The sequence below is a fragment of the Spermophilus citellus genome, assembly GCF_964194105.1.
Source record: "Spermophilus citellus genome assembly, chromosome: 11".
Classification (NCBI taxonomy): domain Eukaryota; kingdom Metazoa; phylum Chordata; class Mammalia; order Rodentia; family Sciuridae; genus Spermophilus; species Spermophilus citellus.
In genome coordinates, this window is record NC_138192.1 from 53,273,545 (window position 1) to 53,298,261 (window position 24,717).

At 34.4% G+C, this 24,717-nt stretch overlaps 1 protein-coding gene and 1 pseudogene across 2 annotated transcripts in view; both read left to right on the forward strand.

The window, feature by feature from the left end:
• Window positions 1–24,717, forward strand: part of ACVR2A (activin A receptor type 2A) — an 83,959-nt gene that overhangs the window by 21,135 nt on the left and 38,107 nt on the right. The gene's annotated exons all lie outside the window — the stretch shown is intronic.
• LOC308631221 (small ribosomal subunit protein uS12-like) lies at window positions 5,839–6,283 on the forward strand (annotated as a pseudogene). Its single transcript has one exon. The product of its transcript is annotated as a small ribosomal subunit protein uS12-like (transcript).

The window sequence follows — 24,717 nt, forward strand, 5'->3', positions numbered from 1 at the left end:
CAAAAGAAGAAAAAAATAGAAAATAAAAAAAGAAAAAAAATTAAAAAGATAATAATAAAAAAATTAAAATTAAAATTAAAAGGTAAAAAATTTAAAAAAAATTGAAAAAAAATTAAAAAACAAGAAAGAAAAATGAAAATGAAAGAAAAAACCCAAATCAAAAAAAAAAAAGAGAAAAAAAAAACTAATAAATGCAGTCTTAGAGTTTGATTAACTTCTCTTCCAGTAGGTGGCGCTGTGCCCACCAGGCCAAGTTTCTCCTGTCAATACGCGGGAACCAATACTGTGTAGCAGCTCCTCCTCCCAGACTGGGCGAGTCTCCAATCCTGAGTGCCTAGGGCCTCCTCCTGTGTCTAGTCACTTCCCCACTTTTCCTCTAGCCAGGCCCCTTTCACGGGTGCTGCTCACCACAATACTGGCTACACACCAGGTCTGCTGCTCCAGGGAGCCCTGTTTTCATGAACGACTGGGCACACTCTCCCTGTTTGCCATTCCCTCAGACCCTAAGTTTGTAGAGCTTGGGGCTGAGAATCCTCAGCGAATTTTACTTGCCCTCCGGTAGCCACGTCCCCGGTAGCTGGTGCAAGAGACCTCAGTTGTCAGCACTCGTGGGAGCGGTAGCCGGGAGTTCGGCGCCGTGGGTGCCGCGCCACGTCTGATTCCCTCGGTCTGGCTATCGCGCTCACGGGAGAGCTGGGAGGGGCCCTTAAGGTTTCCCCGATGTGTGGAGAGGGAAGTCTAGGGAATTACACGCCTGTAGCCGCAGGTTTCAATGAAGTTATCTCCTCGATGCAGTCTGGTGACGTCAGTTCTCTGCCATGGTGGTATCTCTTGCAAATGGCGACCCAGTTACCCATTTTAAATACTTAAAAATCACAATACTTGTCATTAATACATTTCTGTCTCTGTTAAATATTGAGTGCAAATGTCACGAGAACTAGTTCATGCTAATTCTGATCTCTACCTTGGTTTGTCATAGTTTTGGAAGAAATAGATGGAAAGACTATTGTTCTTCACTAGAAAAGTAACAAAACCATATTTAATCTGGTTAGAGAATGGAAATATGACAGAATCCTATTAAATATAATTAATTGTCAATGCTGCTTGTTGTTTTTTACTAAGCATTGGGTGGCTATCTCTAAACCATTTATTGAATATGACAAGTTGGAGTGTAGTGAATTGACAACTGAAGCCACTCCAATGTATTTAGTAAGAAACTACACTTTTGCAGTTGGCCACATTATTGTGTTCAGGATGCAAATAATTTCTTATTAATATTATTTATATTTTTATAATATTTATTTGATTTAAATCTAGAACATCATCAGTTTAGTTGGTTTTCAGGGAATAATACTGATATTTTCAGTTTCATAATTTAGTGGTATTGTTTATACAGAAGTTTTTAGGGAATCTTTTCAGAATATTATAGAATGAAATAGTATGTAATTTAGTAGTATATTCCCAAATGAGAGCACCTCAAAACCTTTTTTTCCCAAATGAGATAAAGCAGAATGGTTGTGTTAGGGGAATAACTTGAAATTTCCAAATTATATCTTGTTTTATTTTCTCAGTATTCAAATACCAACGTTTCTGGAAAAATAGCTTTCATTTATTAATGCTTTATAGTTTTGTAAGTGATTTCATGTTTGTTCTTGTTTGATTCTATTTGATCCTATTTGAAATAGGTTCTGTGTTGTTATTTGCTTTAACTCAGACTCTGAGATAATACATTTTGCCTGAAGTCACTAACGAATGGAGCTAGAACTAAAACCCTGACTTTTAAGTTCAGGGTTCTTTATGCTTACCAACTTTTAGAGAATACTCCACTGCCCTCTCTCACCCTTAGTGGGGGAAATGTTTGCAGTAATTTAGAGTGGTTGCTTTGCAGATAATCTTTTGTACCAGACTTTAAGAAATCCATGTTTAGAGCCCAGAGAGCTGGAAACAGCAATGCAGCAATAGAAAGTACCAAAGTGAGCTTTAATTTTAGGATAGATATACTCTTGCTTGGCTATCTTGATGGTGACTAAGAGTCCACATGTGTTGGTTGTTGCTTGAAGGAAATTTGTAGGTAAATCCTGCCCTTGATTGCTGAAGAAGTGCTTTTCTCAGTCACTTTTGTATTTTGATTGTGAATGTTTTAAATTGTTTTCCTAATGGTTCATAATCAAGTCAATCTCATTACACATGTGCCATAATTTTACTTTTACATTGTTATATTTCTAAACAGGCAAGTTATGTCACAGTCATTGTATATATCAATAATATTACTAGGATTATCATTTGTTAAAACCATCACTATTAGCATCCATCTTTTATAACATGCTTTGGGCTAAGTAGTTTGAAGTTTTAGTGATAATATGTGTGATTTGCAGTACAAGATAAATATTACCCCATTTTATAAATGAGGAAACCAAGAGTCAATGGCTTGTGGAAGGCCGTATAACTAAGCAGAGTTAGAGTATCTAATCTAGATTTTTCAGGACTTAATTCTATTCTTTATATTGAATCAAATATTCAGATACTCTAAAACATATTAAAAGATGAGTTACCAATTCTTGGGCAGTATGATTTTCTTTGAACCCATTCTACCAAAGTTCCTTCCACTTCCCCCTACCCTAACAAAAACTGCTGTTTTTTTGCACCCCTTGAGATTTATGATGTCAGAAATGGTAGGTTATCCAGTTGAGGTGTTGATGGTTGGCAGTGACTGATAAAGCAGAGCTTTCTCCACCTCTTAAATAAAAGTAATTGTTTGTGCACAGCTGTTTAAAGACTGAGAAAAAGAAGTTGTTTCTTTTGGTTATACAATGAACCAGAATCAGAGTAATTAGTGAATCAAATGTATAAAGTAATTGTGTCTATTTAAAATGATACACCTTGATTCAGAAAAGTTGAATTAATTGAAATTTGCTCATGTAGAAGGAAACAAATTCATGTTCTTTTTGACTCATACATGGAAAATAATTTAATGATAGTGGTTATTAGTTACTCACTTGGTGCCTGTTACAAATTCTGGTTTCATGAGGAAGAATATGTTAGATAAGCATGAATAGTCTGGTTTCTTTCCCTTCATTTATATTAAGATGGCTTGATAAATAGATTAATTTATTTTTCTAAATCCAAGGACCTCAATTTTCTGTTACTATAATTTTTAAAGCATAGGTTAGCTTACAGAAATTGAAATGTGATGAAGAGAATAGGAAAAAAAGGAAATCCCTTATTTCTCCAGTTTTTAGAATGATAAGTATGAATAAAAGATGTTAAATGAGTAGTGAAGGCAATAATAAATCCATGGGGTTTTATTTGAACTTAAGCAACTGAATTTATAGGAAATCTAGTATTGTCATATCCATGGTCCATTTAGTTATAATTGATATCAACCAACAATTAAGGATATCTACTATGGGCTTCCAAGTTTGGTAGATTCTGCAGAGCTTAACAAAAGAAGGATAGTCTTTGATTGTCTAAGAAATTAGTCACTTTGGAATGATACCCTTGCCTTCTAACACAGTACATACTCTGAACATGCAGTATAAAAAAATTCAACACCTTCATTACTAATATTAATGCTGTCTAGCACCAAATTATTGACTGACCGTCCTTCTTTTTCTTTCCTTTTTTTCTTTTGTTTGGTTGCCTTTAGGACTAGGTGAGAGATGCATTTTAGATTTTCCTTCATCTGGCCTTTTTCGATGCTTCTTTTTATTGTTTTTTTTCCTGAATTTAAGGATTGTGGTCCACCTGTGTATCATTGCATCTGTAGTGTTCAATACGTATTTGTCAAATAAATTAATGGGAAAGAGTCTTCTTTTTTTCTCTCACGGTCCAGTTTCTTCAGATGGCTCTTTATCTATACCTGGCTCCACATCTGTACCTTTTATTCTCTCTTCAGCTTACTGTTAACCTGAAATAAGTGAAATAATTACCTCAAAGGTTGATTTTCTAATTGGTTAAAAAATTGTTGTGTATCTGGTTATGACTTAACTTTTCTGTAAGTTTGATGTTATTGTCTGCCTGTTCCTTCTTGAAATTCTTTTGTTCCTTAACTTCTTACTTTAGGCCCTCACCACCTTCATATTCATTCTTTTTGTGTTGCTGTTTTTTCAGAGTTTAATCCTTATGTAATTTTTACTCTGTATACCCTTCCTTGCTGAAGTAATCCCATCTCTTGTAATTTTTTTAAAGCTAAATGTAGATGTCCTGAGTTATGTCTCTGACTTTGATTTCCCTCTTGAGCTCCAGACTTCTTAGTCATCTAGTAAGTATATTGATGTCTGCAACTATGAGGATAAATAAGACACTACCTTACTCTAGAGGATTCACAGCCTCATTGGAAGAGAATGATTGGTAAACTAGCGATTATACAGCACCTCATACATAGATTAGAATGCTTTGGGATTACAGAACAAGATGGCCCAGTTCAGTTTGGAGTGGATCAGGTTATGTTTTCTTGTAGTGGTGCTTGGAGAAATCGTGAAGGATGACTAGGATTTCACCAGATGAATAAAGAAAGAAGAATAATTTTGTTTCTACCAAGTCTAGTGATTATGTTCCCTGGGGGTGAGACAGCTCAGTGTGGACAAGTTCCTTGATACCAGATGAAAGACAACCTCATCGGACTGAGAATTGTAAGCCAATGTCATGTTTGCAAAATTGTATAAAGAGTTAAATCCAGAGAGAGAGGAGTGACTGTGAAAACAAGAGAGTTAATAACATTTTCATTACTACTGATTCAAAGAGCCTATGTAAGGGAATGATTTAGATCAAAGCTCTCAAAGTTGCATGTGTGCTAGATTTGCCTTTTACTGTGATACCTGTTGTGTATTGCAGTAGTGGTCATGATAGATTAAAGTGATGCTTTTCAGGCTTTAATATGTACACAAGACACCTGAAGATATTGCTAAAATGCAGGTTTTGATTTGATATGTCTGGAGTGGGGCCCAGGTTCTGCATTTCTAATAAGCTTGCAGTGTTGCTGTACTGTCTGTTTAGGGACTGTATTTTGAATAAAAAGAGATTAAAGGAGCCAAGAATGTCCAGACTAAGGCCAAAGAAACAACTTACATGAGTACGTGAATAATTGTTACATTTTTGAGGGACTGGAATTAGTTCAGGAAGCTTAGATCATAAGGGATAAGTGGGTCATGAAGCATGTTGGAGGATGAGTCTGCAGAGGTTAAGTAGGGCCAGATTATGAAGGGCATGATGATTTGCTAAGGAATGTTAACTTCATGATGGAGGCTGTGGAGGGGCCATTTTCAGAAGTAGAATGTTTCATCAGATTAGTGCTTTAGAATAAAGAGATACATTATATTTTTATCAAGTTAAGTACTTGTGGCTAATCCTGATAGGGATTTCATATGAGTAGATTTATAGAGCTAAGCTGGGGAGAGGCATTTGAATATCCATCCAGTATATGTATAGGCATGGAATCAAATAGGCAGAATGAAGAATGAAAAGAGAGTCAAAGTCCAAACTCAGGGGAATATGAACATTAACAGGGCAGAGGGGGAGGAGGACAAAGAAGATGAAGATGTGTCCAGAAATATAGAAAGAAAACAAGCAGTTTCATTCCCTCCTAAGTAGAGAGACTATTAAACAGTGTCATAAGATAGAGTCTGAATACTCATCACTGGTTTGTCAGTTAGAGGTTAGTTATTTGTAACTTTAGCAAGAAATATTTTCAGTGGAGTGCTGGAGACAAAAGCCATGTTGTAAAATGAGGAGTGAAATGTAGATGAGGAAGTGGATTCCGGTGTGATCCATTATTTTTAAGAAATATTGGTTGAGAAAGTTTGTGAAGAGATGGGGGGAACTCTTTCTTTCGCTTGGCCCCGTGGCATCGACAAGATGGGCAAGTGTCGCGGTCTTCCTACTGCCAGGAAGCTCTGTAGTCACTGACAGGACCAAAAGTGGCATGATAAACAATACAAGAAGGCCCATTTGGGCAAGCCCTGAAGGCCAACCCTTTTGGAGGTGTTTCCCATGCAAGGGGAATTGTGCTGGAAAAAGTAGGGGTTGAAGCCAAACAGTCAAATTCTGCCATCAGGAAGTGTGTCAGAGTCCAGCTGATCAAGAATGGCAAGAAAATCATGGCTTTTGTACCCAACGATAGTTTCCTGAACTTTATTGAGGAAAATGATGAAGTTCTAGTTGCTGGATTTGGTCGAAAAGGTCATGCTGTTGGTGACATTCCTGGAGTCCGCTTCAAGGTTGTTAAAGTAGTCATGTCTCCCTTTTGGCCCTATACAAAGGCAAGAAGGAAAGACCAAGATCATAAATTTTGCTGATGAAAACATAGTAAGAAATTTTCATATTCCAAAAAAAAAAAAAAAAGAGATTGGAGAAGAGGTAGGGTAAAAATGTTTATTTGCTTGAAGTATTCGTTCAGGAGAGTGGTTACAGAAAAGGGAAAATCAAAATTGGAGTCAGAAACTTGGCTATCATCTTCACTGTGTTCTTTTTACTGTTCTTTCAAATCTGTATAATTATGAAATCCTGTCAACTTGACCTTGTGTTTCTTATTTCTGTTTACTACTTGCTTCTCCATTCCCATCATCAGTGTGTTAGTTTCACCCTTACCATCCCTTGTTTGAAGTCTTGAATAGACCTTTTTGATCTTTTCCTCTTCTGCTCCATAAACAAAACAAAGTAAGCCAAAAAAATCACCAGGGAAAAAGAAATCCTATCTTTCACAGTCTTTGATAGAAACCATGGAGATTGTAGAAACTAAGGGATCTACAAATCTGACCCTGACACTCAGCTTTTTTTTTAAAGCACGTGAGAGAGAGAGAGAGAGAGAGAGAGAGAGAGAGAGAGAGAGAGAGAGAGAGAGAGAGGGGGAGGGAGGGAGGGAGGGAGAATTTTTTAATATTTATTTATTTTTTTAGTTTTCGGCGGTCACAACATCTTTGTATGTGGTGCTGAGCATTGAACCCCGGCCGCACGAATGCCAGGTGAGCGCACTACCGCTTGAGCCACATCCCCAGCCCGACACTCAGCTTCTTAAAACTCCTCACTGACTTCTTGTCACCAACAAATGATGAAGGTCAAGCTTTTTAATATGATGTACAGCAGTAACCTAGGGATTTTTTTCCACCTTCGTTTCCTGCCACATACTGCCAACCACTTTGATCTTTCAACACATTAATAAGACTTTATAATTTCTCTTCTCTCCCTTTCCTACATACTTGTTTTTGTTTTTTCCTCCACACTCCATCATTTTGTACGTCTTGCAATTTCCTTGGGGACCCTCTCCCCCGTTTCCTCTCTCCTGTAACCAGTTGTTAGGTGCTCCTTTCTGTGTTTCTATAATATCATATAATCACTTTCTATGTGATTGACATTTCTTCAGTTTTCACTATTCATATTAGATCGATAGGAATTTTTCTAATTCATCTCTGTCCTTGTTGCCTGGCTTACTGATTGTGGAGTTGATGCTTAACTCATGTTCATTGAGATTTGAAGAGAGTAATGCATGTATGTTGTAGCTTGTGACTGTGCCTGAGAGGAATGGTTGGATTTCACCAAGTGGCCTTTGATGGGAAAAACATTCTATTTACAGTAGCTGGCAAATCACAAAGCATTGAGGCAGTAAGTGTGATAATATTTACAGTATGCTGAATACTCCTTTTAGACAGGAGAGAAGAGGTAGAAAATATAACAGGAGATATGGTTAGAAAAATAAGTTGAGTGAAGATGAATTGGAGTCTGGGATCTCATGCTTTAAGGTTTTTCTTCTTTCGCCGTAGCAATGGGCAAATCTTTTTATTGTTAATCTGGGAAATAATACTAATTCTTGAATTTTGAGGAAAGGTTCTGTATCTTCTGGAATTATCAGATGTGGATAACCCTGTCTTATTGTGCCACATTTTAATAATTTCTGTTTTTTATTAAGGTTTAATTACCTTCCTAAAATGGTACTGCCCTTTTTGAATATGTAAGTATTTTATATCATTGTGTTTTCATGTCCTCAGACCTTGATGACCTCTAGATTTTTTTTAAACTCAGAGATAATCATTTAACAAGGCATTTTACATTATTTTTCTTTTAATATAGAATACCCTTAAAGAACTTTATAACATTGCTTCCTTTTGGTTTGATAACTTGTTTCCAGAATTGCTTGGGGGAAATCTGTAAATCTGCAAATTTTGCTGTGCATACGCTTGCTTGTTCAGGTTATTTGTAAAAATGTTAAGAGATTGATTTTACATCATTCATGAGGGGGAGTAACTCTTCATCCTTGCCTTTTGCTTATTTCCTTAAGCCAGCATCTAACTTGTGGTTGTAAGATCCCCAGTTGTATTTTGATATATTTAAATGTGATATTTTGAAATCATGGAAGTATATCCAGGGACTGAATATATTTGAGAAATAGACAAGTTATGTCAAAGAGGGGAATAGTGTATAGAGTTAGCAGCCATACAAAAGGGATGTGTCTCTTATTGTGTTTTTGTAGAGAAAACAGAAAGCTGTGGCTTTGCTGTAGCTGAAGAGAGAATTCTATTAATAAATCAACAATAAATGTTACAATGTAGTTTATATATAAATGCTAGGTTGCATGAAAAACCAGCTGAATACTAGTCAAGTAAATCCAGGACAATGAAAAACATCAAGAGGCAAAATAACCTGGAAATTTCATGAAGAAAATGGGATTTCAGTGAACTTTGAAAGATGAGTTAAAATTCAGGTTGATGGAATGTGGTTGTGGGTGGTGTGTGGTGGGTTGCAGGTAGGGGCTTGAACTAAGATAGGGACAGCGAGAATGGTATACTTGCAGTGTAGGAATTAAAACTGGCACAGGAGATAAGGTTGAGAGGGTATGATTGAGAGGCTAAATTATTGCCACATTACGTATGTAGGGTCTTGAATGTCAGAGTAAATAGAGGATAAGGGGTTTAGGGGTGTACAAGGTGGTATGTGGGGGTAGATACGAGAAGAGGTGTATGTGTGACTATATTCTCTTTCAGGCAAAAATATATTTTAGTAGAGTATAAAATATAAGAAAATCTTAGATACTTAGAAATGCCCATTGTAGCATAGCATCAAATTAAGCCTTGGCTTATTTTTCCTCCCTTTAATATTCTACTTGGTCATCCTGCCTTGTTATTTATTTAATAAAATATGTTAGTTTCAAATAACTCTGCCTATCTGCCCTTTTTGAATTAGTTCTTGAGTAAAGTTATACCTTTGCCAGAATGCCACATTTAACATGCCATTTCTGATTCTTCTTGTTAAAGCATTTATGTCTTGAGAGCAGATGTCACAGTTTGTACAAATCTTTGCCTTATCTAGTCCCCTGTGGCTATTCACAAGGGAGTTGGCTCTAAATATTGGAGATTTATGCTTTAGCCATAACACCTGTAAGCCTGGTAACTGTACAGTGACTGTAAATACCATAATTATCATGACTCTGTTTTTAAATTGTAAGAGCTGTTCACCCTGACTTATTTCATTCCTCCTATTTAATCCACTGACTATATCATGAAGGAGACCCCATATTTCCTTTTTCTCTTTTAATGAGTTTTTTTTTAATTGCTTCTCATTGTGGGCTGCTTTCTCCATATGTGCCATACTCCTTTCCTTCTTTGTACTTTATACTTTCTTTTTCTGCTTTCTACGTATAGCTAGAATCTTTTCCATATACTGCATCTTGTGTGGAATCTTTTCTAACTGGTTCTTTTTATCCTTTTTGGTCTTTCTTCACATTTCTTTTATACTTTGTTTGCCAGTAAGCACACAAATTATTTTAAATAATTCCTATACTTTTGATATGTTTGTTTTTCAAAATGGATTTCAGATTTCTCTTAGGCAGAAAAAGACTCTTTTCTTTTGGTGTGTTTCCATAATGTTTTGCCAACTTTGAGCATTTAGATATGGTTAATGTCTGAAGCTCAGTCTCCTCTCCTGAGCCCTCTCCTGAGTGCTCACACAGCTCATGTATGGAGAGGTGCCTCACCTATGTTGAAAGTCCTCTGGTTCCAATACTTGTTGATTTTAATGATATTAAACAGTCCCTAGAAAGAAAGTATATATATATATATATATTCCCCCCCCCCTTTTTGGATTAGTTTTGAGTAAATAAAATGTCATCAAGTTAATACAGCATATTAATCAAATTGTTAAGTAATATTTATTCTGTGTTTACCTGCTACTAATCATTTTCTTTGCATTTTAATTCCTAGATTCTAAGGACTTGAAGGGTCATCAAGAAATAATTTAACTTGCTGTGCATTTTAAGTCATGGTTTTAGTCAAATAAGAAAATTTATAGAATGTCTAGCCTACATGCCCCTGCATTTATGTATATGTCATGTGTCTAATTACAAATACATTTTTACAACAGATATATCAATATTTTTGAAGGAGAAAAAAAGCTGTGTTCTCTGTTGTGGGTAAGTCACAGCAAGCAAAAGTATAGAACAGCTGCTCTTACATCTTCTGTCTTTTCAGTTTCAGTGGACTTGAGCAGATATGTATTTTAAAAAATTGTTATATAAATATTCTGAGGCCTAAGTCACATCCTTGGCCATCTCGTAAGATTTTGTTTTAAAGCTTGCTGCCTGCTTTTGGGGGTCACCCATAGAGCTGCTTATATAGCCAGCATCTTGCTTTTCTTCAGAGTGACACCTTATTGATCTTTCTGCTCATTGTCTTCTCATTTCTTTTTTCCATTTGCATTCCTTATGAGATGATTTTGTTTTTTCATGGTCTTTGACATGAGTAGGAGAGAGAATGATTTGAGTGGCTACTATAATAGGGACTTTTCTTTTTCCCCCTAAATATGATCCTAGGGATTGAACCCAGGGCCTTGTGCTTGCTAGGAAAGTGCTTTGCCACTGAGCTACATCTTCAGCCCTTTTAAAAATTTTGATTTTGATACAGGGTCTTTCCCTTTCCCTAGACTTTTCAGCATCTGGGATTACAGGCACGTGCCACCACTCCTCAGCTGTATTATGGATTCTTACTTGTAAAGATTGTTTGCTCTCAGATACAGGTTATTTTTACCCAGTATAGCAGCAAACCTGCTTGTCTACTTTCCATTTCCTCTTACAAATTAGAATTAAAAACATGGGTCCATGGTTTGGTATTTATGTATGCATTCTATTACAGTACAATTTTAAAGACTGATAACTGCCTTCTTACTAGCTCTTACTTACTAGTTTTGTATCCATCAAAACAAATAATACATTATTTTTTCCATATTAAACATACAGGAGTGACTGGGGTTGTGGCTCAGCGGTAGAGCGCTCGCCTAGCATGTGCGAGGCCCTGGGTTTGATCCTCAGCACCACATAAAAATAAATAAATAAAATAAAGATGATATTGTGTCCTAAGAAAAATATACAGGAGTAAAGTCTCATTAGAAGTAAAATATGCCTTTATGATAAAAGTTTCTTAGGTCCTAATAGAAAGTTGATTTCATGAGTATTTAGCATGTTATGCAGTTGATTTAAAACCTTGGTAGCTTACATTGTATTATACTTTATATTATCAGAGTATTTCTGAACAGACACCTTTCTCTCTTGCTTCTTTTTCAGTCTGACAACAACAGACTGCCATGATTTTTCATCTGATGATTTGGTAAAACTGCCACTTCTACAAATTCAGAAACATTGCAATTTTGGCTCATACAATTGAAGAAATATTGATTAGACCTCTTCCTTTGACAGGAATGCTACTGGATGACCATGGTAGGAGTCTGGGGTCACTCACCACTGTCCCTAGGTCATCTAGTAGAGCAAGGTTTGTGGCAGCTGCTGTTAAATGCATTCTTTCTGAAAATTATGATGATTTCCCCCATTACTAACATGTCTTCTAACTCCCAGCATCTTAGATATATTTGGTTTTATATATAAACATTTTAGTAATAGAAGTGATACTTACCTTTTAATAGTTCTTAGGATTTTCCTTTGTTAGAAATAACCATTGCCTTACCTTCTTGGAGGAACCTTTTTAAGTACATAGGAGAAAAAGCAATAATAAAAATTGCACAGAATAATTTCCAGGTACAGGACTATTTGTAGAGAAGGCAGAGTGGTTTATGTGCTTTGGAATAGCCCATTTGACACCTAACTTGTAGTTTCTCACTTTGTAGCTTCATTTCCAGATGTGTTCCTTCAAATGCACACATATATTATTTGTGATGAAACATTGTTTTTTTATCAGATGAACTAATATAATTTTGAGGAGATGATTGAACATATAAGAGTGGGTATATTCTAAGAAGGCCTTATATTGCTATATGTATTATATTGATGGACTGCCAAGCTTGCAATGATGGAGTGTCTAGAAAAGTACTGCACAAAAAATATAGTGCAAGCTACAAGTGTGAGCCACAAAAGGAAATTTTAGATTTCTAGTAGCTACATCAAAATATTTGAACCTGTAATCAGTATGAAAATTATTAATGAGAATTTTTTTGTACCAAGTCTTTGAAATCCAGCATGTATTTTACATTTAAACACATTTCAGTCCAGATTAGGCACATTTCTAATGTGTGATAACTCCATATGGCTAGTGGCCATTGTATTAGATTGCTCAAGTCTAGAGCATGCGGTGAGGTGAAACTATGGTAATTAGAAAATTGATGAAGGCCAAAGATGAACACACATGAAACTCTTAGGACCTACCTCATGAAGGGAATTTTGTATGAAATTGTTTTGTATGCATATTGTTTTGGGAAAGAATCAAAAATTGGTATGAAACAGTTTTGGTAGATGATAATGAAATTGTCTGGAAGTTAAGAATAGTAGAAATTTAAAAGGTTTCAGGAAAATAGAAAATGGCAGAACTTGACAATTACCAGTTTATTTTAAGATGACCAGAGTAACTGTTTATCATTTTAAGAAAAACATCTTTTTCTACTAAGGGCTTTTTATCCTAGGCTGTGTCGTCATTACAAAGTTTGAAGGAGACAGGTAGTCATTCATAATGATACCCCAGAGAAACTATTGAGATCAGCAGATAAAATTCATTGCAGAGGCATAATGTGGGTAGCAAGGAGGCAGAGAGGATGATTTACACTAACACAGTAGAGAGGAAGAGTCTGAGGTAAATGATTGATTTTTATGGAGTAAAAACCGGACAAAGTTCTTGGTGACCTAAGAGCAAATGAAAGCTCATGCAGAATATGGTATCAAAATTTATTGCTCAGGCAGTGACTAAGAGGGCCTTGTGTAGAGTCATTGGCCATAGAATATAAATGTAGTTAAGACCTGACTGGACCACTTAACTTTGTTTTCATTGGCAAGTTACAACCACCCAAGCCTCAATTTCTTCATCCAAAAAAATGGGCAGAAATAATATCTACTTCATAGAATTGTATGGATTAAATTGTATGAATTAAATACAGAATCTGCATGTAGTGACCTTGACTAGTATGACAGATTTCCTGTTATTAATTTTAGTTGGGGACATCAGAGGGGAGAAAAGAATGACTATCATGTATTTTTGGAATGTATGTTCACACTGTCTCTCCCCTTAAAGCAGTTTTTAAGAAGAGGAAGGTACCCATCTACAGGAAAAAAAACCTGTTTGAGTAGTTAGGATAATCGTTTTGTTTCATAATTTCCTCTGATTTTCTGTAGCACCTTTCAGATCACATTATATATTTTTCCTACAAGAAACCTTTGTCCTCCAGTATATTGGTATGATCATTGAGTATCTCAACAATATCCAAGGAAACCATGTCATTGTTACTCAGGAAATACCATTGTACTTGAGTGTTTCTCTTGCAATTTTTTCTCTGTTGAATGGAGTAATAAACACTTTATTTAAGGGGGGAACAGTTTTCAAGATTTGGTGAAACCTCTTGATCAGTAATTGATGAACATTGTTTTACACATAAATTATATGAAGAAAGTACTTTCTAAATCTCATTTTGTGAGTTGTGTTGATAATAAAAATGAGAAGTCTGGGATTGAGTATGTGGACCTAATCACCTTATCTCTCTAGGACGTAGTTGGGATTGTTTTTCAAAATGTGATTTGAGGACCTGTCATTATTAGAATTACTTTTGAGTAGTAGATAAAAATGCAGATTCTTAGGCTACATGTTTGACCTACTGCATCAATCTAACGGTAGAGCCAAGAATGTTTTATTTCACACTCAACTGTAGCTGTTGTACATCATATGCATTTGGAGAACCACTGGAAAGGATGGCTCTTAAGATCTGGTTTGGTTCAAGCAAGCATCTACTCATATTATTATTGGATTAGGAGTTGTGTAGGAATGATGGTATCTATTTTTGTTAACACTGTAGGATTGTTGTAAGGATCAACTAAGATTTTTAAGTTTGTAAAAATAGGATTAAGTGAAAAGATATTTAAATTTTTGACTTCTGTAGATTAAAATCTAAGTGGTAGTGACTTATTAATAATGGTTTCTGTGCTAGTTGAGTTTTGGTGAATCTTAGTTCTTATTAAATAGCTTTTGGTACATGATTGCAGTCCACAAAATTATGTGTTTTTAAATATCCCTATCCCCTTTTTAATTTTTTTTTGGTTTTATTAGTTGCACAGAAGCCAAGTAGAATTATAGATATTCAAATTAGATGAATACAGTCTCCCTCTCTATCCATGGGTTTTGCCTCTGTGGATTTAACCAAACACAGATTGAAATGTATGTTTTTGTTTTTTTAATTGCTTCTGTACTGAACATTTGCAGACTTTTTCCCTTTGTCATTTCCTAAACAGTCCAGTATAATGACTATTTAAATGGCATTTGCATTGTATTAGGTATGTTAAGTAACCTAGAGGTGATTTAAAGTATGCAGGAGAATATGTGTTGGTTATATGAAAATACTATATCACTTTAAATAAGGGAGTTGAGAATCTCTGGATTTTGGTATCTTCAGTGGGTTCTGAGGTTTTTTTTTTTTTTTTTTTTTTTGTACCAGGGATTGAACCCAGGGGTGCTTAACCACCAAGCAATACTCCTAGCCCTGTTTTATATTTTTATTAGAGACAGGGTCTTACTGAGTTGCTTAGGGCCTTGCTACATTGCTGAGTCTGGATTTGAACTCATGATCCTCCTGCTTCAGCCTCTGGAGCCACTGGGATTACAGGCATTTGATACGGAGCCCGGCTCTTTGTGACTCTTAATTGTTTAAAGGAGGTTATCCAGATTTAGGATTATTTATAATCTATGTTTAATAACCCTTCTCTATCAATTAACCTCTTCTGCCCTCAACAAATAAACAAAAACACCAACACAGAACAAAAAGCCACTCCATCATGACTGTACTTTTTGGAGATAAGATATCCTCTATTTTCTCCATTTTCAGAGAGTACAGACTGTTATTGAGCATCTACCTTGTATTAGTTACAGTGTTTCATACTTATAAATTTTCTTATTTAATTCCTATACATAGTTAATAGAACCCCTTTTTATTTCTCTCTGGATATGAAAAAAGTAACTTATTAAATATGTAGAGCCTCAGCTAAACAGCATTATATAAGAGAATTGGATTTGTGGATCTGGAATGGGCTCAGAATTCAACTTTTTGGCTGAATATTTTTATGAAGGTTGTGCAGGGCCCACACATTGAGAAACATTGCTCTTGTTTCTTGATGCCTCCAGAGACACAGATTATAGGTACTGACTTTAATGTAAGTTGGAGATAATATAATTTTAGCCTGAACATTTAAATGTTGGACATCACAACGCCATGTGTGTTCATGTGTATTTTCCACGGGAACTCAAGATGATATTTATAGAGATGTCAAATGAAGGGACAAACCCACTATCTGTAAGTCATACCTGATAAGAAATTGGTTTGATAAAACTCATTTTATTTGTTTATATCACTGTTCTTCCTTTCCTCAGGTAGGTATATACCATAAATTTCTTATGTGTCTTTAAAAAATTATAATATTAAAGACTGAGCTCTTAGACTGGCATTTAAGTATACAGTTCTCATTAGCCTATCACTGTCCTTGTCTTTATCAGACTTACAAGGTTTTAAATACCTGTAGGTATGTAAATTCCTGTGGGCTTTTATTGCAGTTGTTCCCGCTTCTTAATTTGTCTTTAAAAAGTAAAAGTGTTCTTCACTGGAAACTGGAGCAGGTGGATGGATGTAAATGATAAATGGGAAGAGGGTGTGTGAATTCCACCAGGAATTGGTTTTCAGATTTAGTAAAGACTGTGGATTAGAATTGTTGACCCTTGACGCATCCTCTAGCCAGCTGCTTAACTGAGAACAATTCTGATGGATACAGTTGTTCTTTCAACTTCATTTTTGTCGGCTTCTGTCTTTTGCTCCTGTCCCCTTCCCATCTCCTCAGCACATACATGCATCCTTGAGTACGAAAAAAAATAAAAGAGTATTATTATTTAAAGATGCTGTCTGTGTTTCAAAATTATTTTGTTTTCTCTAACATATATCTTTATCTCAGGCTTCCATTCTGAGGGCAGACCTGAACTAAAAAAATTGGCCAGCCATGGCCTTACTTAGTTTCTAGCATTCCAAAGTAGTTTTTGACTTCGAGTAAAGTACATTATCACTTGAACTTCTTTGAGTCTTATTTTAGTTTCTTTCAGTGGTCTAGAAATATGACTTTTTTTGCTTCGTTTAAATGTTTCCAAATAAAGATTGAGAACAGCCCCAATAATTATTAAAGTTTCTTTTTAAGAGAATGATGGATATAAACATTTCTGTGTAGAAGAAATGGTGGAATGGCATTCAAGATAGGCTAACAAAAGTTACAGAATTCTTTTCAGGACATTTATTTAAAACATAAGGCACAAGTACTAAAATTGAAACAATATAGGAGAGATTAGCAAGACCTCTGGGCAAAGGTGACATGTAAATTCACAAGGAATATAGATAAGGATGTATTGGGTTTTTATTCACTGTGGGTTTAAAAGTGAATGGTTTAACTTTATTTGCCATTCTTCAGTTTACTTTAATACCATTGTCATAGGTTAATTGTAGTTTGTAATATTAAGTAAAAAGTTGTGTTTATTTTGTCCTTGCTACTTTTTGTTTATGATATCTAGAGAAGATAGTAATCTAAAACAACTTTAGTAATTATTGAAAGGTCTTTAAAACGGGCAGATATTACTTTTATTAATATATATTTTTTTACTTTTTTATTAAGCAGGAATTCAGAACTGTGAACTAGATTCAGGTGTTCATTTGATGTAGAATGTAAATCTGAAGTTTCTGGTTGATTTTCTCCAGATTTTCTGTGAAAGGGTGCATGTTCATGTTATTCTGACTAAAGGAATAGTCTCACTTTCTTTCTCTCTCTTGTTTTTCTTTAAGAGAAAGATTTAGATTTAAAGGCTTTCCCTTGTCTCTTTTAAGGGAGAGGTAATATTACATAACTATCAGAAATTTAACTGATTTTAAGTGTTTTAAAGATGTAAGTAGTTTCACGGGAGTGGAGAAGATGATAACTTATGTATTTTGAAAACTTAAAATGCAATCAAATTGTGTTTTTAGTAGTTTAAGAAACTAAATTAGAGATGATGTTTTGCATTTTTTTGGTGAACTTTTTTCAAATTTGACTTGGTTTCTTTTGTGCTGCTATAATAAAATACATGAGACAGAGTCATTTATAAATGATGTGATGTATTGCTTTATAGTTCTGGAGGCTGGGAAGTTCAAGCTCAAGGTCCCAACATCTGGTGTAGGCCTTCTTACTGTATCCTTACATGGTACCAGGGCAAGAGGAAGCACCTACTTCTAAAAGCCGTTTTTATAAGAGCATTAAAACCATGGTCTAAACACCTCCCATTAGACCCCACCTCCCAGTACCTTTTATTGGCAATTATAAATTCAGACAGAAGTTTTAGAGTGATAAACATTCAAATCATAGCAAAGTTTTTCAAGCACTTTCTCAATGTTTTTACTTCCTTCCATTATCTCACCCATTAAAAGGGATTCTACTGTCATGTATAACTAAAAAGAACCAATAAAAATAAATAAACAAATAATTTTGGATTTGAAACACAAGGAGGGGGAGGAGATTTGAGGATGATGGAAGAGTGGTAGAATGTGTCACCTGAGAGTTTGATATTTAAAGAAGTTCATTTGTCTGGTAGGAATTGAGGCTCAAGAGGAGCCAGACTTTTAAAGTTCTTATATTTGCTAAAGATTTTTTATCTTAAGGCAAGTGTGGCAGGCAGCCATTAAATGAATGGCTCTAAGTTGGGGGAGTAGCTTGATATTTTTTGTTTTAACCTTAATAAAGGAATTGTCTGGTTTATGCATGAAGAACTGATTGTATAGGACAAAGTAGAAGCTAGGAAATCAGGTAAAAAGAGTATTGCTTATAGCTCAGGCAGAGATAATGATGACTTGCAGTAATAACTTTCTTACTTCAGTGACACTCACTTCCTTTAAAAATCCTGGTTTAGATTTTCTAATTCTGTTGTTTATGATTTATATATTTAACTTGAATTTATTTTATTTTTAGCTTTATAATTTTTTAGAAAATTTGAGCTAGTTAATATTTCCTTCATCATATTTCAAACCTTTCTGTGTCTTTGTGGACAAATTAGACTTTAGGGCAAGTTTTGGATAGTGTTAAGTTTTTGTAAAGTTTAAAAACAGCCCAGAGCAGCCAAATAGGGAAGGTGATACCTCTAAGCTGTGTGTTAACATAGAAAGAAAAGGCACCAAAAGACCTAAAATGTATTTGTAATCATACAGAAACAAATTAATGAGTCTTCAATAGGAAAGAAATTATGTAGCACAAATGTAATAAACAGAATTTTAGTTTTCTTTTTTCTTTTTTGATACTAGAAATTCTATTCTTTGTAAGTTGAAGCAACACAGTTATACATATGAAAAAAGCTGGTGATTAAAAAAAACAAGCTTAGCTAAGTGATTCGTATCCATCTGTTATTTAGTGTTGTAGTGAGTTATCAGCTTACGTCTTTTTACTTTAAAATAACTACTGTGTTGCTATTAAAAGCTACTTTTAACAAATATTATTATTATTCTTCAAGCTCTCCTTTAATTTAACTTCCAGATATTGCTTTGATGAGAGTGTTTATGGTGGCTGTCATGCTGTGTCCCCCGCCCCCCACTTTTCTCGCTCTTGACACTGCTGATTGATTCTTCAAGGGTTATGTTTCACATTACTTTCATAGAAAGCATAAATGATAGAAATATTATGTGTTTGGGTACTTCATCTGTCTACTAGGAGCTCTGTTGTGATTTTAAGAATCTACCTTTCATCTTTTTTTCCCCCTAAATTTATGCTCAGTTTTGGCTTTTGTACATTTTTAAAAAATAGCCTATTAATCTGATGGGATTATTGGCCTCCAGCTACAGTCCTCATGATTCCCTTTCCTTGCCTGCAAATGAATATCTAATATCAGAAATATCTTTTGTAAAATCTTAGTAAAACTTGTATTTACTTATTCCTGTTTTGGTATAAAGTATCTTTTGAGTGAATGCCAGAAGACTACATAGAACTATTTTAATCTTAAGACTTCGGCATTTATAAATATACCCCAAGTTTTGCAGCTATAGGCAAAAAGTACTTTATTTTGTGCTTTTTCTTTGAAGATATCTAACGTATCCTGGGCAATATATATCTTTTATGACAGTGTAAATATCAGGAAAAGAGTTAGCAACAGGGAAACATAGGATAAACATGTTTGGAAGCAAGCTTTGTTTTATTGGAAGTTGGATAAACATTTAGAAATGTAGCTACCTAGTAAAGGAAAGGGACTAGGAGTTGTGAGAAAAGAAAGGAAAGGAGAAATACTGGGGAATGATATTGACCAAAGTGTATTGTTATGTTCATGTATAAATATATAATAATGAATCTCACCATTATATAATTATGCATTAATAAAAATATAGGAAAAAAAAGAAATGCAGCCATCCAACTTAATAAGCCTTTTCATTTTTATATATTACTTTTATATGCTCAGGGAGACTAAATATGGGACTGTGGTAAGCAAAAACTTGATCTCTGTACTCTAATTTGCTAATCCTTTTGATGATACCTATGACATGCATATTATAGACCATTGTTTTTATTGATTGGTTAGTATGGCTTTATGAGTTTCATTCCATTTCCAACACAGTTTACTTATTGTTTTCTGATCAGTCTTTAAAATGCAATTTTATGTTTTTATTGTCTTTCAAGACATTTTTTCCTTTAGTGTACCATATCCAGTACTAAAGAATATGAAATGCTTCCATCCAGTGAGGGCAAACACTGTTCACAACCTTGATTATAGTTTCATCTTCTCTGCCTATATTTACTTTAGTTCTGTCATTATTTAGTAGTCATGCTCTAGTCCCATTTCCTCCATAAATCCTTTTAATTTTTATTCTTTTTTTTTTTTGTTATGATCGATTGAACTCAGGGATGCTTAACCACTTAGCTACACCTATTTGTTTTATTTTTTTAAATTTTGAGACAGTGTCTCCCTAAGTTGCTTAGGGCCTCATTAAGTTTCTGAGGCTGACTTTCAACTTGCAATCCTCCTGTCTTAGCCTCCTAAGCCACTGGCATTACAGGTGGGTGCCATCACACCTGGCTATACAGCCTTTTCTAATTCTTCTAGGTCTTTGTGAATTGATTTAGTGCACATTTATTGAGTGTCTATATGGTGTTAGCCACTGATGATACAGAGGTGGTGACTGTACTTGTTTTAGAAACTCTAATGGGGGTCCTAGGTTATCATTTCCAAATTCCTACTACATTTATCTAGCCCTTATCTTGGTGATTTTATTTATGGAACAAGTGTATGATCAGTTCTTTTATCTGCATACATCCAATGTAAAGCAGTTTTCTCTAAAAATTTATTCCTTAAAGTAAGGTATTATATTTTAGTTTTTACAAGATTTTTCATATTTTGAAACTTCTGTTATTTTTAACAGAACTAAAGGATAAATAACCCTTATTCTAAATGCTTGGGACCCAGAATTGTGGAGTATTTTCTCATATATAATGAGATATTTTAGTGATGGGACCCTGGGACCCAAAAATTCATTTTAGTTTTGTATACATCTTATATACATATCCTGAAGGTTTTTGTTTGTTTGTTTTAAACAGTATCTTTAATGCACCTTGTTTTGACTGTGAGATGTCAATGTGTAGCATCATGTTGCTGCTTAAAAAGTTTCAGATTTTGGAGCATTTTGTGTTTTAGATATTTGGATTAGGATGCTTAACATGTTACTAATGGAAATCACAACATGTACGTGTAGAAATATTAAAAAACTAACTGCCTTAGTATTATGTGAATGAATATTTTTGTCTTAAAAGATATTTTTATTGAGAGTATTATATATGAATTTTAAAATGTATTGCTTTTCAAAACAACTTAAATGGAAGTGAAGATTATGCCTTTTAGGATACTTTTGATGACTCAAAAAGAAAGTAATAAGACACTTGTTGAAGATACAGGTAAAGTTTGAATGTAATTGTTTTATTAAATTTGTGTTTGTGATTTAAAACATAAGGCTAAATTAATAAATTCAGTATACATTAAACTGTATCAGGTAAACAAAAAATTTGTATATTTTAAGTTAAGATAAAAAAAATCTTCTTGGGGAAAATTAGGGATCCTTCATATTGAGGGCTGCCTGATTAGAAGATATTTTGGATTAAAAAACATCATTCACTGTGATCTGTCTTCCATAGTTGATTCTTTGAACATGTAGTCTGTCCATAAAGTGGCAAGAGTAATGATATGTGAAAGGGAAATAAGAATTGTTTTTTGAGTTGAATTTATTATATTTGAAATTTCATTAACCTTTCCTAGAAGACTTGAGTTGCTTATAGGAAGCACAAATTTAGGGTAGGTCTTCAGTGGCGTACCTCTTTATTCATAGTTGTAGTTTCAGACAGTATTATATCATCACCTTGTATCTTCTGTCTAAAGAAAAGAAATGTCAGTATAACTCATATATTCCCCAGTTCTTAAACTGGACATATGTGGAAACAAAATGATATACATTTAGCATGTACAACATGTTTTGAAATATGTGTACATTATGAAATGGTTAAATGATGCTTATGTACATATGCATTGCCTTACATACTTACATTTTGTGGTGAGAATGCTTAAAATCTAACCCCCCAAAGCATTCTGATATGTAAAAGTACATATATAAATAGCTGATTAAAAACATTGAATAAGTATAAAACAATTTATGTTGGATAGGTTATTGAGCACTTTAGGAGAAAAAAGAGTCCTGATTAAAAGAGTTAGGATTTTGATATGTGTATCTTAAAAAAACTTGAAAACTGTCACATACATGAGATTTTGCCTGGGTGGCTTTCTGAAAGAGCTGGACTTTCAGGAATTACTAGCATAGCATTATATAGTGAGGGGGAGGGCATTCAAGATGTATTTGCTTCAGATCCAGTTGTTCCAGCACCCGTTTTTGAAAAGCTACCCTTCCTCCATTGAATTGCTTTGTCCATTTTGCAAAAATTAATTGAACATATTTGTGTGGATCTATTTCTGGTGTCTTATCTGCTCCACTGATCTATGTGTGTTTTCCTCTTCCTATACTTCATTTGTCTTGATTTACTACAGTTAAGCCTTAAGGGGTGTTGTAAATCTTAACATTGTGAAAGTGGAGAGTGATTTCTCCCACTTTAGTCTTCTTTTTCAAAAAAAATTTAAAGGAAGCTTGTTTAATGCAAAGAAATTTGCTGAATTTTGGTATGAATTGCACTAAAACTGTATGTAAGTTTAGGCAGAACTGACATCTTTATCAGTCTCAGTTCCATGACATGAACATAGTATGTCTCTTCAACTGTTTAGGTCTTTGGTTCATCAGCATTTTATAATTTTCATCATAGGGATCTTATGTATGATATATTTGTTAGGTTATAGCTTCAAATTGTAACTGGTATTGCATTTTTAATTTCCACTTTGTTGTCAGCATATTGAAATGCAGTTGATTTTAGTTTATTGATCTGTGTCCTGTGACCTGACTGAACTCCTTTATCCTAGGAAATTATTTTTTAAGGTATCTTGTGATTTTCTATATAAATAGTAACATCATCTGAAAATAGAGACAATTTTATTCTTCTTTCTCAGCCAGTATCCCCTTAATTTCCTTACCTTATTGCATTAGCCAGAACTTTTGAGTACCATTTTAAATAAGAGGGATAAGAGTGGCTATTACTACTTTGTTTCCTAAGCATTTGGTCTTTCACCATTAAGTATGATGTCAACTGTAGGTTTTTTAGTATAATATTCTTTTATGATACTGAGGCAGTTCCTCTCTATTCCTAGGGACTAAGTTTTGTTTTTTATTAATCATTAATGGGTGTTGCTTTTTCTGTATCAATTGATAAAACCATGGGATTTTCCTCTTTTAGCTTGTTGATTTGGTAGATTGCATTGACTGATTTTTGAACGCTGAATCAATCAACCTTGTATACCTGGATTAAACCAGGTTGTGATGTAGTTTTCACTTTTAAAAATATGTTGTTAGATTCCACTTATTAAAATTATGTGGAGAACTGATTCTCTAAGCTGATAAGAGATATTGGTGTGTGTTTTCCTTTCTGCGTTTTTTTTTTTTTTTTTTTTTTTTTTTTGTATCAAGGTAATACTGGCCCCATCAATGAATAAATGCCTTTACTTTTGTTTTTTGGAAGAAATTGTATAAAATTGATGAGCTGTATTTTAATATTTTATGTTTTTAAGAAACAAAACTTGAATTGTTCTCAGATGCAGTTGCTTCAGGTGAAATTTTTTCTTTCTTTCTTTTTTTTTTTTTTTTTGCAAAGGAAAAACATTTTAGATTGAACATTAATTCTTTTTTAATGTTTATTTTTTAGTTTTAAGTGGACACAATATCTTTATTTTATTTTTATGTGGTGATGAGGATCAAACCCAGTACCTCATGCATGTTAGGTGAGCATTCTACCACTGAGCCACTACCCCAGCCCTGAACATTAATTCTTCAAGGTTATTTTATGGCCCAGTAATCTACCAAATGTCAAATTCTGTGTATTGACCCCCCTGCCCCCATACTCCATACACACGCTCACATGTATGTATATTTTAATGGTAGGATGAATGCAACAGTTAGTACTAGTCTTCAATGCATAACCAGTATTTTTAATATATAGATATTATCTAAATTAAATCTGATGCTGGATCCACCTGACTAAATTTTCTGTAATAAGATGGAGTGTGAATTATGGATCTGGAAAATAAATTTGGAAATTGAATTGAGGGATTTGCTAGCATGTTCAAGGCAGCAGTTTGTGAACTAGTCTGCAAGTACAGGCCAAAGCCTATTTAGCCAATGGTTCTTAACTTGGAATGAACATTAGAAAAAAAGAACACAAACTGAATACTATGTGTGTGTGTGTGTGTGTGTGTGTGTGTGTGTGTGTGTATCCCCTAAATGTACTTTTCATCTACTGCATTTCTAGGACATAAGAAAATAGCGCTTTAATATATGAATGTGTGAAAATACAAAGGGAATTCTGATGTACATCATTGTTTAAGAATCACTGTACTAACTCTGCGTACCTTTCATGTATGTTTATTTCTTTTAAAAATGGCAACATTAAGCATATGGAGTTATTTTTGATAGAATACACTTTTGATAGAATACACTTTTGTATAGGAACATGAAGTTTCAGGGGCTGGGGATATTAGCTCAGTTGGTAGAGTGCTTGCCTCCCATGTACAAGACCCTAGGTTCAATCCCCAGCACCACAAAAGAGAGACAGAGAGAGACAGAGACAGAGACAGAGAC